General features: G+C 37.4%; 1 non-coding gene across 1 annotated transcript; it reads right to left on the reverse strand.

Moving 5' to 3' along the window:
* Positions 1-6,548: 6,548 nt before the first annotated feature.
* Positions 6,549-6,655, reverse strand: LOC115897757. Its single transcript, XR_004057553.1, has one exon. It is a non-coding gene; the product is annotated as a U6 spliceosomal RNA (small nuclear RNA).
* Between the last annotated feature and the right edge of the window lie 9,320 nt (positions 6,656-15,975).

Consider the following 15,975-nt stretch of genomic DNA (forward strand, 5'->3'; position numbering starts at 1 on the left):
ATATTTCACATGAGTGCATATATAGTTTTACCAACTTTTTAAATGAGAGAAATGTCTAGAATTAATGTGTTAACTTTACATTTTTTGGCTGAATTAGACTTCTGGAACATAAAATAACCATGCAGATATCATGATTCCCCCATGTAATCCTGCACCCTTTATATGAGCAATTATAATTACTTTTCTAACTGTAAGGTTACTGAGTTGTCAGATGAGGTTGGAAAACATTTCATGCCCTGATTTTCCCAATTTTCATGTATTAATAATCTTATTTGGCCTTTTCCCTTTTCTGTTTTGTAAGTTTTGAGCTTTTCAGCCTAGCTTTTATTTTTCTCTTGATGCTAATTTATGAAATTCAGGTACTAGCAGTAAAACTGTAGGGACTTCTAACTGCTGTTGAAAATCTCAGCATGATAAGAAAGAGAAAATATTCCCTCTTCCTCTATATCTGTAGAAACATGGGCACGATTTTATTTTTGTCATAAAACCACTCTTGGAAAGTTTATTTTTAGCAAAGGAATCTTGTAAGATGCCTATATTTTACGCATCGTTGCCATGTTCTGGGAAAGTAACCTGTAACCTCTAAAAAATCTGCAATCTTTTGCTCATCTTACATAATAATTTTTTGTTCTGAAAATAATATTTAAATCAACATTCTTTTTTTCTGAAGATAAAAATACTTGGAAGTTGAAAAGTTTGACAGACATTAAGTGAGAAGGGAATTATTGGTAGTTCCTTACCTATAACATGCAGAGAGGAAAAACACCTGTTGAATTTCTTATTTGAATTAAAAGTTTAGGAGCCTAATCTATTTGATTAGAACTGTTTGTTACATTTATGATTATGTCTTACTGAAAAAAAAAAAAAGTTGAAAGGCTCTCATGAAATTATTGTGGTGTATGCCACACCTACAGGGCAGAGAGAAAAGATGTCTGTCATTTAACTGGTGTCTGTGATTTAGGCATCAATGCCAGATTTTTCTCATTTGAATAACCGAGCTGTTACCTAATAAAACATGTCAGCCCAGGTCCAGGTGAATGGGAGGCACATAGTTGTGGCCACTGAGGCAAGGGCGGGCACAAGTCAGGACTGCAGTAGGGCTGTTGCTTCATCGCTGGCCCAGTGGACTTTGCCTTTGCCACAAGCTTAAGTGGAGTTGGACAATTGGGCAATTGGAGGAGTACAGATATTCTCCTTTGGAGTTGTTTTCCTCCTTTTCTTCTTTTATTTTTTTTCTCCAGCACTAGCTCTCCTCCCTTTCTAATGTAAAATAACTTTGTATGATCTGACGTTGACCAGAAGTAGGAAACCTTTGAGGAATTAAGAATGTTCCATTCTTCTCTTGAGAGTCTTCCTCGCATTCTGATTTACTGCCTCCCTTTTCACTTTCCTGTAAGCCACTGGGTGAGCATAAGTTAAAGCATAAAAACCAGACTCTTCTGGACCACTGAGGACCTTCCCCAAAGGAGAGATTGATAACTAATTTTGCATTTATTGTCTCTCATTTCCCTTCCTGCAAAAATCCTGGAAAAATCCAGGAAGAGAAATGAGTGGTTGTTTTTGAGACTTTCAGTTAATAAGGTATGGATAGATAGATTTTACTTTACCTAAGCCTGGTGAGAGTAACTGTAAATTGAGCTTTCCAAATAAGAAAAGTTTTAATGCACGTTATTATAGCATGTGCTTTTCTAGAACTGCTAAGCAATTTTCAATATGCATAAATCTCAGTCTTGGTTCACTTATGGTAACATTATGTTATTGGATGATGGATTGAGGTCAGAAAGAAAGAACAGTATCTCAGACCATTAGGTTGTGCCTTTTCACACCAACTTAGGTTGTCATTTTAAATTTTTTTTATGAGGAATACTATCAATATGAACCAGACACTACATTTGTTGAAGTCCTTCTTGCATCTGAAATGCATTACTGGGCCACCTGAGATGAGAAATATGAGGTTGTAGATTAAGACAGTTATGTGGTGTTTCTGGCTTTTTAACAATGAATATTGATGGAAACACAGTCAACCTTATTTGCAAAACATCACTTGGCCATAATTATAGAATTTAAAAATGACCCATGTTAGTTTTGAATGAAGCCAATGTGAAACCCAATATATACAATTTCAACGTTATGCATTAGAATAAATATTCACTTTACATTTTGAATGATTAAAATAGAAGGTTTGTTTGGAATGCATAATTAAAACTGTTTTCAAATATGAGTACTTTTATCTCTTGAAGATTAAATGGTATTATAAGATAAATAATCACTAATATGATAAAAAATCAATATGGTAAAAAAAAGATAAAGTGTATATGAATTGCAGTGACAATTAATATCCCACTCTGATGCTTCTTTGATATCTTTTCTTTTAGATCCTGATTCTTTATTTTTTTCTTTTTTCTTTTGAGAAGGCGTTTCGCTCTTGTTGCCTAGGCTGGAGTGCAATGGCATGATCTTGGCTTACTGAAACCTCCGCTTCCCAGGTTCAAGCGATTCTCCTGCCTCAGCCTCCCAAGTAGCTGGGATTATAGGCTTTCGCCACCATGCCTGGCTAATTTTGTATTTTTAATAGAGACGAGGTTTCACCATGTTGGTCAGGCTGGTCTCAAACTCCTGGTCTCAAGTGATCTGCCCACCTCAGCTTTCCAAAGTGCTGGGATTTACAGGCATGAGCCACCGTCCCCCACCAGTCCTGACTCTTTTGAATCTGGATTTTGATTATATAATATGTGCACATGCAGGCATGCATGTGTGTTGTATGTAGTCTCATTATGTTATTCTTTCGAATTTGTTTTTGTTACTAAATCCTATCACATGAGTTATAATTACAAAAAAAAAAAAAAACCAAACAATAGTATCAAACCCAGCCAAACACAAATCAAAGCAAAAGTAGAAAAACACCCAATTCTTCCAAAAGATCACACCCATAGGATTACCGAACATAATTTTAAAATCCTTTGGAGATGTTACGTATTTTTTTTTTTTTCAGGCGTTTTATTAGTACTCAAATCAGTCTCCCTGAGCACTTGAGGATCAGTTTTTAAGGTGGGTGGAGGGTGGGGGACAGTGAATCGGGTGTGCTGAATGGTTGGATCAGAGATGAAATCATAAGGACTCTCAGCTTTCCTCTTGTGGTGAATCAGTTCCTCGGTGGGGACCACAAGATCTGATGAGTCAGTTTATTGATCTGGCTGGTGCCAGCTGATCCATAAGGTGCAGGACCTGCAAAATATCTCAGGCACTGATCTTAGGTTTTATAATAGTGATGTTATCCCCAGGAGCAATTTGGGGAGGGTCAGAATCTCGTAGCCTCCAACTTCATGACTCCTAAACCATAATTTCTAATCATCTACTTAATTCATTAATCTTACAAAGGCAGCCTAGTCCTCAGGCAAGAAGGGGGCTTCTTTTGGGGAAAGGGCTGTTGTACTCTTTGTTTTAAACTATAAACTACAAACTAAGTAGTTTAGTTTATAGTTTAAAACTCCCTAAGTTAGTTCAGTCTATGCCTAGGAATGAACAAGGACAGCTTAGAGGTCAGGAGCAAGATGGATTTGGTTGGGTCAGGTCTCTTTCACTGTCTCGGTTATAATTTTGCAGGGGCAGTTTCAATCCCTCCCTTTGGGTTTTGTAGCGCCTTAATCTTAAGGTGTGGGTTAATTAAGATGGAAAAAGGATGAAGGCCACTCTAACTTCTTCCTGCTTACCAGGGCATAGTGGGGTAGATGTTGACCCCTAGGTAAGAGGAGTGGAACCACTTTGCAGTTGTCTTGCGTATACTCCAGCAGGCTGGGCTGGTGTTCCAAGGCTTGCATGGCAAAGGGGTTAGTATTCTCATTTATGGTTTAAGTACAGCATTTAAGCAAACAGCATACCATGAGGTAAATACTGAATTCTAAAATAAGGAGTGTAGTTTCCAGTTTTAAAAGTAAAGATTTGAAAGCATTAGTTTGGGGACTTGTAGCCCACAAATAATTTAAGATTTAGTCCAAATTGCAGAAAAAAACTCGGGAACAACTAACAGTTGTACTATAGTTTTTTTTGAAGCATAAGTTTTCTCTCTCCAGTACCCATTTTTATTAAAAATAAATCATAGTAAGTCAAATTTACTTGCAAAATCAGTTTTAGTCTAATTGTGCTCTGGCTGATTATTTACATAAAATGCAGTGGGAATAATTATAGGCTCTTTTAACTATTGGCTTTGCTGAAACTTTGTTATATAAGGAATCTCAGATTGTGCTTTTCAAAGCCTTGAAGTCCAGCCATGGATTTATCTCTTTCACTTTGCCTGAATTTTCCTCCATTCAAGGTCCCAAGATAACTTGGGGATCCTGGCTTGTCAGAAAGTTACATGCTGTACTTACCACGGGTCAGGAATCCTCTACAGGGAATGCATAGACAAGGTATGAGGCCAGCTTTCCTGAGGGTCTTTTATTGGCTCTATAAGTCAAATTTGATTCCTTAAAGCAGTCTGTTGAAATCTGAAAGCATGCCATTCCAGTCCAAGTCCTGGTAAAATAACCACTTTCTCTAATTGTGTTCTGTTATAAAAGAAAACAGATTCTCAATGCGCTTATCCAAATAACTGTACTGCCATAAGTTGAGAGTACTCACACACAGTTCTGGAGAAATCAGGTAGAGAGAAAGCAATGTGCTTCAAATTTTGCTCACAGGAGTTACATTTTACTCAATTGCTAAAAGTTTACTCAATTGCAAAAGCTCAAAAGGAAAAAAGTTTCTTGACTCTTAAAAACAAAAGAATTAGCCATGTTTAAAACATTAGCTCCTTATGAGAGTCCTAGAAGTTTGTTTTTTTCTTCTATTCCAATAGCATAATTTCTAAAGTTATCAGAGACCTGCATTTATGAGTACCGTCAGAGTCCTATATCTGATTATAAATTGCCTTTTGAAAAGGATCAAAGCAAGACAACAATTGTCTGTGGATGGCAAAAGTCTTAGGATAACTACTATTAAAGCCACAACTGACTAGAAATTTTGGTTACTTCTGTGGCATACAACAATTTTACATAACAATTATAATTATTAATAATGTATACTAAGTCATGTCAGAATTATAGGAGTTTGCCATAATTCTGGAACATATACCAATAACACATACTGTACAAATACAGCCTAAAGAAAGCCAAACACCATTTCATATTTGACAATGCTTCCTGTATGATTTTTATACCAAATATGCCATTTTTGGACTTTAGGGGACCTAATATCTAAAAGGTCAATTTTGGTCAGAAGGAGACATAATTTATAATTAGATTTTGGAAAGTTTGTCAAATATCAAAGTGTAAAACACTGGCTATCACAAAATAAGATCACAAGTTATTCATTTAGCCAAAGTGGTGACTCAAAAAAAATTTTTTTTTAAATGGCAAAACCCACGTTCACTGATACAGGAGAGAATCAGCTTTCTAAACAACAAGACCCAATAAAGACAGCATAAGGTCACCTGAATCTGTCTCTTTTCTCTGCCTTCTTCCTTTTTTCCTGCCATTTACCCAGGGGGACAAACGAAAACCTTTCATTATCTTTTAATATTACAGGAAAATCTTGTTCAAAAGAGAAAGCCAAATTTCACCTTTGCATTAGTATACTATTAATGTTAAACCCAATTCTTAATAAAACCCTGTAAACAAATTTATATGATCTTAATTAGCTTAACCGTAAAGTAAAATTCTCATAAACTTTTTATAACCCCTTAAAATTTTTTGTTAAAGAGCAGAACAATGCTCTAAGAAGGCTCTGTCATACTTTTATTACAATGTTCAATTTATGGGATGTTAGCTATTATTAAATCAGGGAAGGGGGTGATTCAGAGTTGTTTTTTCTGTGATACTATGTGGATATGAGAGGTCCCAATTAGAAACTTTTAGTTCTGAGACAGATTTATAGGCTGATGTTACGGGGAAGAAAACAAGACAGTGATAAAAAGTAGAGCATCAAGACAAGATAAAAAGAGCAGTTATTTCCCATTTCCCAGTGGACTGGACCACAGGGTCTCTGAAGCTCTACCACTGTCACTGTTTTTGTGGTGGTTGTGGCAGGCACTACCTTGCACATTTGCTCTCTCTCTCTCTATCTATATATAAAATACAGTGATATATGTATAATATAACACATACATTTAAATAAACGCTAACTTCATCAAAGTCTTCCCTTTTTAATAGTTTAAAATCTTTTCTATCATTTTCTTAGATATAGGAGATCAGGAAAGATTGAGTTGCTGGGGAAGCTATTTTTTTTTTTCACATTGACACAGATTTTCCCACTAAACACACCCATGTAAATGAGCAAACGTCCTAGGACTACTCTTACTTGGGTTCATTGGTTACCTTGTAGTTATATTTTACACATAGGATAAACATGACAGTATTTCCTGATTTTGACCCTGCATTTTGAAATTTTTTTTTTTTTTTTTTTTTTATTGAAAACCACAATTTCGTCATTGGGCACCACCCATTTTTGCTTAGATTCACACTATTTCCTTAGTGCTAGTTAGCAGATACTGAAATGACTTTCGCAGACTACGCAAAAATATGGAACGCTTCACGAATTTGCGTGTCATCCTTGCGCAGGGGCCATGCTAATCTTCTCTGTATCGTTCCAATTTTAGTATATGTGCTGCCGAAGCGAGCACGCATTTTGAAATTTATGTCTAATTAATTGTTAGGTTCAAATAGAGAAATTAGTTTTGCCATGAGAGGATGGGCACAGTTGGAGTATTTGCTCAGTTCTGGACAGTTAGTGCCACTGCTTTTGATGGCTGTGAGCCATAATAATTAGTGGTAGCAGAGAGCTGTGACAAGAGCAGATATTTATGATACCTATGCGGCCTTGTATAGAATTACAATTATAGGCAAGGTCAAAAGGGGTTGGGATTATATGCCACCCTCCAGGATTTTTAAATTTGTTTTCAGAGTTTCAACTCATCCCGTTTGAAGAAGTCCCAATCATCTTGGGTCAGTAGAGGGGCAGTGTGGTATATGGAAGAAACAGATGGACTCTGTTTGAGTCTTGGCTTTGTTTTTACCTTTCTGAACCTCAATTCTTTACTTGAAAAATGAGGGTAAGTAATATTGTTTACTGCATCACAATGTAATCTGGATTAAATGTTATAATGTGTGTTTAAGTGCTTTTGTAGAATTGCTAAGAGCTATAAAAATGGCACTAAATAAGTACTTCTACCCAGCCTCCCCTCCTTCATGCATTTATTTCTCCTATTTATGTCAGCTCTAAGTAGTATAATGACCATATTTGGGGATAAAGAACTAGACTAAAGTGAAAGGAATTTATTTTGCTCTGTGGGAATTTGTGTATGCTTTTCTTAGCCTTTCTATTTCTTTTAGGATTGAGAGTTTGTGCAGATGAGAAAAAAATGATTTTCTTAGGAAGATGTTACTTAAATAACTTTATACACAAAGTGTAGCAAACAACCGATGTTATAAATTTGTTAGTTTAGCATATATAACGTATAACATGTAATGCACATCATCTAAAGGAGGGAAGAAAAAGAAATGATAGAATAATGAGCATTTATGGTGATGAAGGCAATTTGCTTCACCTGCTCCTGGATTAATATTCAAGGCTGTTTGGCACCAGTTGGGCTGACCTTTCTATGGTGCATAAGGAAGAAACAGCAGGATAAGAATGAGCAAAGAAGCCATTTCACACATACACTGGTCTGTCTTCCTTGTCAGCTGTCCTAATGGCCACCCAGTTGTAGGCTTTTATCCAGTGCTTACAGGCGGCTTATCATAACTTGCAGCTTGTTTCTTTAGGGCATTCTTTCCCACACCCTACAAGGTAATGGGCTATGCTGCATGTGTTCTATCTGATAAAGTCTCCTTAACAAACTTAATTATTACGGACAGGTCCAGTAATGCTCATATTAACAAAAAAATGCCAGTTCGCACTTATGTATTCTATATAAAGACATATAACTTTTACACCCTTATATTATATATCTAGACACATGAATTATTCAGCACTCAGAGGCATATGCCTTTATTTACAGATGTGGGGAAATAACAGCCATTACACTGTAAATGGTCAAGGAGAGTGAACCCAAAATGTAAGTGTGAAGTTTTCTTCAGATCCTTCCACGAGAGGAAGCAAGTCATGCTATCCTATTAATAATTAACAGTGTCCTGACATTAATTATAAGGATGTCAGACAAATCAGATGACTGATCTTCTCATCTCTTTTGCTGAAAATAATGTTAATAGAGCTTTGTATGGCTGAGTGTCAATATGGTGAATTTCCTTTGTTGATCTCTTCCCTGTTAACAGATTAGACTAGTGTTTTTCAAACATTTTGACTTGTGACCCATAGTAAGAATGCATTTTGTGTCATGACTCAACATATGTGTACCTATATACAAATATATCACATAATTAAAATAATTAATATCACGATCCACTAAACAGTTGCAAAGCATAGCTTGAAAACATTTTACTATTTGAAACCCAGTTAGCTGAGTTCTGGAGATTCATTTTCTAAGGATCGATTACAACTACTTCAGAAAACAAGGCTAATGTGGGAATGGTGAAGACTGATTTCTCTTTTTTTTTTCTGGAGATGGAGTCTCACTTTGTTGCCCAGGCTGAAATGCAGTGGCACGATCTTGGCTCACTGCAACCTCTGCCTCCCAAGTTCAAGCAAAAATCCTGCCTCAGCCTCCCAAGTAGCTGGGACTACAGGTGCATGCCACCTTGCCCGGCTCATTTTTTGTATTTTACTAGAGATGAGGTTTCACCGTGTTGCCCAGGCTGGTCTTGAACTCCTGACCTCAAGTGATGTTCCCACCTCGGTCCCCCAAAGTGCTAGGATTACAGGCGTGAGCCACAGTGTCCCCCTTGATTTCTTTCACTATATATACTTTTAAGATTTCTGAAGCTTGTCTACTGGGATGAAGGAGTGTCATTGTGGCCTATTTGAAAGATCAAAGAATAAGATAAAACATTGATATGCTTAGAAACTTTTTAGGACAAAGATAGCAAGCTTTCCTGACAAAACGCCTTTTCCTCCTCCCTCTCCTCCTCTTTCCTTGTTAAATGGATATAGATGTATATTGAGACAGGGGAGGAATGGATGAAAACTTATAAAGTTATTGTAATATGGAGACTTAGAAGATCTTCATAAAAGCTTCTCTCTATGTCAGGGTGAGATCCTCTTTGATCTCTGTAATATAAATGAAGTAGGATATGTCACCAATAAAATCTTAGAATCTGCCAGTCAAATTATCTCTGACTTAATTTATGTTACTCCAGGACCTTAGGAGCTGTTGCTACTGGGGAGTGTTGTGTGGAGCAGGAGAGCTGAATTCTTGTAGCCTCTATAAGGTCAATCATTTGCCTGTTCTATCTCTAAACTGCTATGACATTTACTGTTTAATCCAGACAATATAGTTCTTTGCTATATGCTGCTTTCTGATGATACTGTCAATTATTTCTTGCATGTGAATTGTGTCTCTTCTAGTGAATTTCTTGAGAACATCTTTTATTTACTCTTTGTATCCTTTGCATAGCTCTAGGTAACTATTCAACTCCTCCCAAACACCTATTATTTTATTTAATGGAAGAGAAGGAAGACTATTACATCCTTCTGTTCCATATTTAGACCAATCAACTCACTTCAAGTATTGTATAGCCTCCTTCTAGATTGAACATAGGCAGAAATGTCAATTACATTAAGTTTACTTTCAACACTCCTTAATTACTAAATTTATTCAAGTAATTCATTCCACATATAATTAGTGAGATTTCTTATGCATTAGACACTATGCAAGGAATATAATTATGAGCAAAATATTGTGGATCTTACAGGATGTTCACATTCCATTCCTGCTTCCCTTCCTTCCTAAGGAAGAAGGAAGGAAGTTTAGAAGGAACGAGGAGACGGCCCCCTGCAAGAAAGGAACTAGAAAGATCGGAGGGAGGGATGGCTGGAGGGGGGAGGGAGGATGGGGCGGGGGGGGATGAGGGGGCGGGCGGAGGGAGGGCATTGGGGGATGGGAGGGAGGTAGGGTACGTTCGGATTGGAGGTAGGGCGGGGAGCGATCGAGGGAGGTTGCGGGAGGTCTTCTCTTTCTTTCTTTTTCTTTCTTCTTTCTCTCTCTCTCTTTTTTTCTCTTTCTTTCTTTCTTTCTTTCTTTCTTTCTTTCTTTCTTTCTTTCTTTCTTTCTTTCTTTCTTTCTTTCTTTCTTTCTCTTTCTCTCTCTCTCTCCCCCTTCCTCTCTCCCTCCCAACCTTCCTTCCTTCCTTCCTTCCCTCCCTCCTTCTTCCTCCTCCTCCTTTTCTTTCTTTCTTTTCATTTTTCATTCTTTCTTTCTTTCTTTCTTTCCTCCTTCCTTCCTTCCCTTCACTCCCTTCCCTTCCCTTCATTCCCTTCCCTTCCTTTTCCTTCCTTCCTTCCCCTCTTTCTTTTCTTTTCATCTCTCCCTCTCTCTTTTTCTCTTTCTCTCTCTTCCTTCCTTCCTCTTTATTTTCTTTTTCTTTTATCTCTCCCTCTCTTTCTCTTTTTCTTTTTCCCTTTCCTTCCTTCCTTCCTTCCTTCCTTCCTTCCTTCCTTCCTTCCTTCCTTCCTTCCTTCCTTCCTTCCTTCCTTCCTTCCTTCCTTCCTTCCTCCCTCCCTCCTTCCCTTCCTCTCTCTCCCTTCCATCCTTCCTTCCTTCCTTCCCTTCTTTCCCTTCCCTCCCTCCCTTTCTTCCTTCTTTCTTCTTTCTCGGTCTGTCACCCAGGCTGGAGTTCAGTGGCACAATCTTGGCTCACTGTAGCCTCCACCTCCCAAGTTCAAGTGATTCTTCTGCTTCAGCCTCCCAAGTAGCTGGGATTACAGACATGTGCCAGCACCCCCAGCTAATTTTTACATTGTTAGTAGAGACAGGGTGTCACCATGTTGGCCAGGCTGGTCTCAAACTCCTGTCCTCAAGTGATCTGTCTGCCTCAGCCTCCCAAAGTGTTAGGATTACAGGCGTGAACCACCACACTTGGACATTACAGTATATTCTAACATTTATTTTTTTACAAACCTAGTACTCTCATGTTTTCCTAAATCTTCACTATTGATTCCTTATATTCTCTTCTAAATCTACCCTCATTCTTTTCTTTACACTGTAGTATAAATAACCAATAATAAATTAAAGTGTTATCTCAAGACACATTTATACTTTTTTGAACTAATGAGATTTCTTTAAACTAAAGGAAGAAATTTATTCAATAGCCAGAAATAGTGGCCAAGTTTTATTACGCAGTTACCACGTTCCATGCACTTCTTTAATCATGCAGTGATTAAATCACTGCATGATTAAAGAAGTAGATTAACTAATTTTCACAGTAGCACAATCATGTAGCCACTATTATTATGTTAGCCTTATAGATGAGAAAACGAAAGCACAAATAATTGAAGTAGCTTGCCTAAAGCCATTAGGCCCTTCTATGGTGAAACAAGGATTTGAAACTAGGTAATTTGAATGTGAATTGTGTCTCTTCTAATGAGTTTCTTGAGAATGTCTTTTATTTAGTTTGGCTAAATAAATTTTGGCTTCACTATTCATGCTGTCAAACACAACCTTATGTTATCTATATTACCACTGAGTTTTTTCTTTAGAAGATTGATTATTCCAGGTCCATGAAATCATATATTGAGGAGAAAGAATTTCAGGTAGGCTCTATTTCCAACTCAAGGCAAGTCCTTTCACTGCATTGAAACCCACAATAGTACTCCTGTCTTTGCTCCATGCCTTCTTCTAGATGGGAGCTGAGACTCTGCTTTTTGTCAGAATTTATTTTTACATACTATTTGATTAAAAGAAAAATGGTTATATTATTCCTAGGGAAGCTTTAGTTGATTGGTGTGCCAATTATTAAGCCATTGTTTTCCAGCTTCAAGTTGACCTTCTATAATTGGTAATGCTGGGTCTGAGACTCTGCCAACTATTTGTTCTTGGCTAGTTTCCTGTTAGGATCTGCTGGGAGCAGTAGAGGGAGATCGGAAGGCAGGAGGTGAGAGAAGCGACTGCTCGTTCCTTATTGTTTGCTATTACCATCAATGTCGTCCGAGCAATGCAACTTTATCTGGGTATCCAGGATATTATTTTGGGAACAAAATTTAAGGAGGCTGACCTTGCATTTGCAAGAGATGAGCAATTGTCTCCTTAAATTTTGTGTCCTAAGTTCCTCACTTGCATCACCCTCTAGTCCCTGCCATGAAAACTACTATTAACAATTTGGTATGTTTCATTATAGTCTTTTGTAAAACACACTTTTTATGTGGTTTTATTCATGTTTTTGAACAATTGCATACTTAAAAAGATTTTATTTATTTAAATTTATTTTGAGACAAGAGTCTCACTTCGTCATCCAAGCTGGAGTGCAGTTGCATGATCATAGTTCAGTGCAGCCTTGACCTCTCAGGCTTAAGTTACCCTCCCACTTCAGCCTCCTGAGTATCTGAGACCATAGGCATGCACCACCATATTGGCTAATTTTTTTTTTTTTTTTAAAGATGGATCTTTCTATGTTGCCCAGGCTGGTCTTAAACTCCTGGGCCCAAGTGATCCACCTGACTTGGTGTCCTAAAGCGTTGGGATTACAGGCATGAGAACTGTCCCCAGCCTATTTTGTTCTTTTAAATTAATATATAATAATTGTATATTTATGGGGTACACATGGATATTGCACTACATGTAATGTGTAGTGATCAGATCAAGTAATTAGCATATCCATCATCTCAAACATTTATCATTTCTTTAAGTTGGGAATGTTTAATAGCCTTCTTCTAGCTATTGGAAATTATATAATATATTATTATTAACTATAGTCATCCTACAGTGATATAGAACACTAGAACCTATTCCTCCTTTCTGGCTGTAATTTTGTATTCTTTAAGATATCTTTCTTTATCCCTTCCTTACCCCTATTGTTTCCAGCCTCTAGTATCCTCTGTTCTACTTTTTACTTCTATGAATTCAACTTATTTTTAGCTTCCATATATGAATGAGAACATGCGGTGTTTAACTTTCTGTTCCTGGCTTATTTCACTTAACACAGTGTCCTCCAGTTCCGTCCATGTTGCCACAAATAACAGGATTTTATTCTTTTTTTATGGCTGAACAGTATTCCATTGTGTACCAAATTTCCTTTATCCATTCTACTCTTATTGGACACCTAGATTGACTCCATATATTGGCTATTGTGAGTAAAGCTGGGATAAACATGAAGGTGCAGATGTTTTTTCAATGTGCTGATTTCTTTTCATTTGGATAAATGTCCAGTAGTGGGATTACTGGATTATACGGTAATTCTATTGGTAGTTATATGAGGAACTCCCATACTGTTTTCTGTAGTGGTTCTACTAGTTTCTGTTCCTATGAACAGTATATAAGAATTCCCTTTTCTCCACATCCTCACTGGCATTTCTTACTTTTTGTCTTTTTGATAATAGCCATTTTGGCTGGGTTCAGTGGCTCACACCTGTAATCCCAGCACTTTGGGAGGCTGAGGCAGGTGGATCACATGAGGTCAGGAGTTCGAGACCAGCCTGACCAACATGGTGAAGCCCCATTTCTACTAAAAACACAAAATTAGTTGGGCATGGTGGCGCATGTCTGTAATCCCAGCTACTTGGGAGACTGAGACAGGAGAATCACTTGAACTCGGGAGGCAGAAGTTGCAGTGAGCTGAGATTGCACCATTGTACTCTAGCCTGGACAAGAGTGAGACTCTGTCTCAAGAAAAAAATAAACTAAACTAAACTAAAATAAAAGCCATTTTAACTGAGGTAAGGTGATTTCTCATTGTGGATTTGATTTGCATTTCCCTGATGATTAGTGATGTTGGGTATTTTGTCATATATTTATTGGCCATTTGTATATCTTCTTTTGAGAGATGTCCATTCAGATCATTTGCCTATTTAAAAAAATGGATTGTTTGGTGTTTTGCTATTGAGATGTTTGAGATCTGTATTAGGCTGCTGCATTGCTATAAATACCTGAGACTGGGTAATTTATAAAGAAAAGAGGTTTAGTTGGCTCAAAATTCTGCAGGCTGTATAGGCATGGTACTGACATTGCTTGCTTCTGGGGAGGCCTCAGGAAGCTTTTACTCATGGCAGAAGGTGAAGTGGGAGCAGGCACATAACATGGTAAAAGCGGGAGCAAGAGAGAGAGAATTGGTTGGGGCATGACACACACTTTTAAAAACTTTTTGTTGAGATGGAGTCTCGCTCTGTCACCTAGGCTGGAGTGCAGTGGCATGATCTTGGCTCACTGCAACTTCTGCCTCCTGGATTCAAGCAATTCTCCTGCCTCAGCCTCCCGAGTCGCTGAGACTGCAGGAGTGTGCCACCAGGCCCAGCTAATTTTTGTATTTTTAGTAGAGACGGGGTTTTGTCATGTTTGCCAGGCTGGTCTTGAACTCCTGACCTCAAGTGATGTTCCCACCTTGACCTCCCAAAGTGCTAGAATTACAGGCGTGAGCCACCATGCCTGGCTAACACACACTTTTAAACAATGAGATATCATGTGAATTCATTCACTATTGTGAGGACAGCATCAGGAAGATGGTGTTAAATCATTCGTGAGACACTTGCCCCAGTGATCCAGTCACCTCCCACCAGGCCCCACCTCCAACATTGTGGATTACATTTCAACATAAGATTTGGTCAGGGACAAATATCCAAATTGCATCAAGTACCTTGTATATTCTGGATTTTACAATATCCCCTGTCAGATGAGTAGTTGGTAAATATTTTCTTCCATTTTCTGGGTTGTCTTTCCACCGTGTTGATTGTTTCTTTTGCTATGCAGTAGCTTTTTAGTTTGGTATAATCCCATTTGTTTATTTTTGCTTTTTTCTAAACCTGTGCTTTGAGGTCTTATTTACAAAATCTTTCTCAGACCAATATCCTAAAATGTTTCCCATATGTTTTACTCTAATAGTTTTACAGTTTAGGTCTTATATTAAGGTTTTTGATTCATTTTGAGTTGATTTTTGTATAGGGTGAGAGGCAGGGTGTAATTTCATTCTTTTGCATATGGATATCCAGTTTCCCCAGCACCATTTATTAAAGAGACTGTCGTTTCCCCAGTGAGTGTTCTTGGCACCTTTGTCAAAAAACAGTTGGCTGTAGATATGTGGATTAATTTCTAGATTCTCTGTTCTGTTCCATTCATATCTGTATCCGCTTTTATGCCAGTACCATGATTTTTTGGTTACTACAGCTTTAGAGCATATTTTGAAGCTGGTAGTATGATTCCTCCAGCTTTGTTCCTTTTGCTCAGGATTGCCTTGGCTATTCAGTATCTTTTGTGGTTTTGTTTTATATTAGTAGAGCTACTCTGGCTCACTTTTGGTTTTTATTTGCATGGAATATCTTTTTTCATCCCTTCGCTTTCAGTCTGTATGTCTTTATAGGCGAGGCGAGTTTCTTTGTGCAGCATACAGTTGGGTCTTGGTTTTGAAAAAATATATCCAGCCAGTCTATATTTTTTAAATGGGGAATTTAATCTGGTTACATTCAAGTTTATTATTGATAGGGGAAGACTTACTCCTTTATTGGACTTACTCACTTTATTGATTGTTTTCTAGTTGTTTTGTGTATCATTTGTTCCTTACTTTCTCTCTTTTTGTTTATTTTGAGGATGGTTTATTGGTGATGAATTACCTTAGTTTTTGCTTGCCTGTGGATGATTTTTTTCTCCTTCATTTCTGAAGAATAGTTTTGATGGCTATAATATTCTGGGCTGACCGTTTTTTTCTTTCAGTACTTTTAATATATCATCCCACTCTGTCCTGGTCTGAAAAGTTTCTGCTGAGAAATTCACTGTTAATCTATTGGAGATTGCCGTTATATTTGATTTAATGCGTTTTGCTTGCTGTTTTTAGAATTGTTTCTTTGTCTTTGACTTTTGACAATTTGATATAATGTGTCTTGGAGAGGACCTGTTTGGTTTGAATT

The sequence above is a fragment of the Rhinopithecus roxellana genome, chromosome 5 (assembly GCF_007565055.1).
Source record: "Rhinopithecus roxellana isolate Shanxi Qingling chromosome 5, ASM756505v1, whole genome shotgun sequence".
Lineage (NCBI taxonomy): Eukaryota > Metazoa > Chordata > Mammalia > Primates > Cercopithecidae > Rhinopithecus > Rhinopithecus roxellana.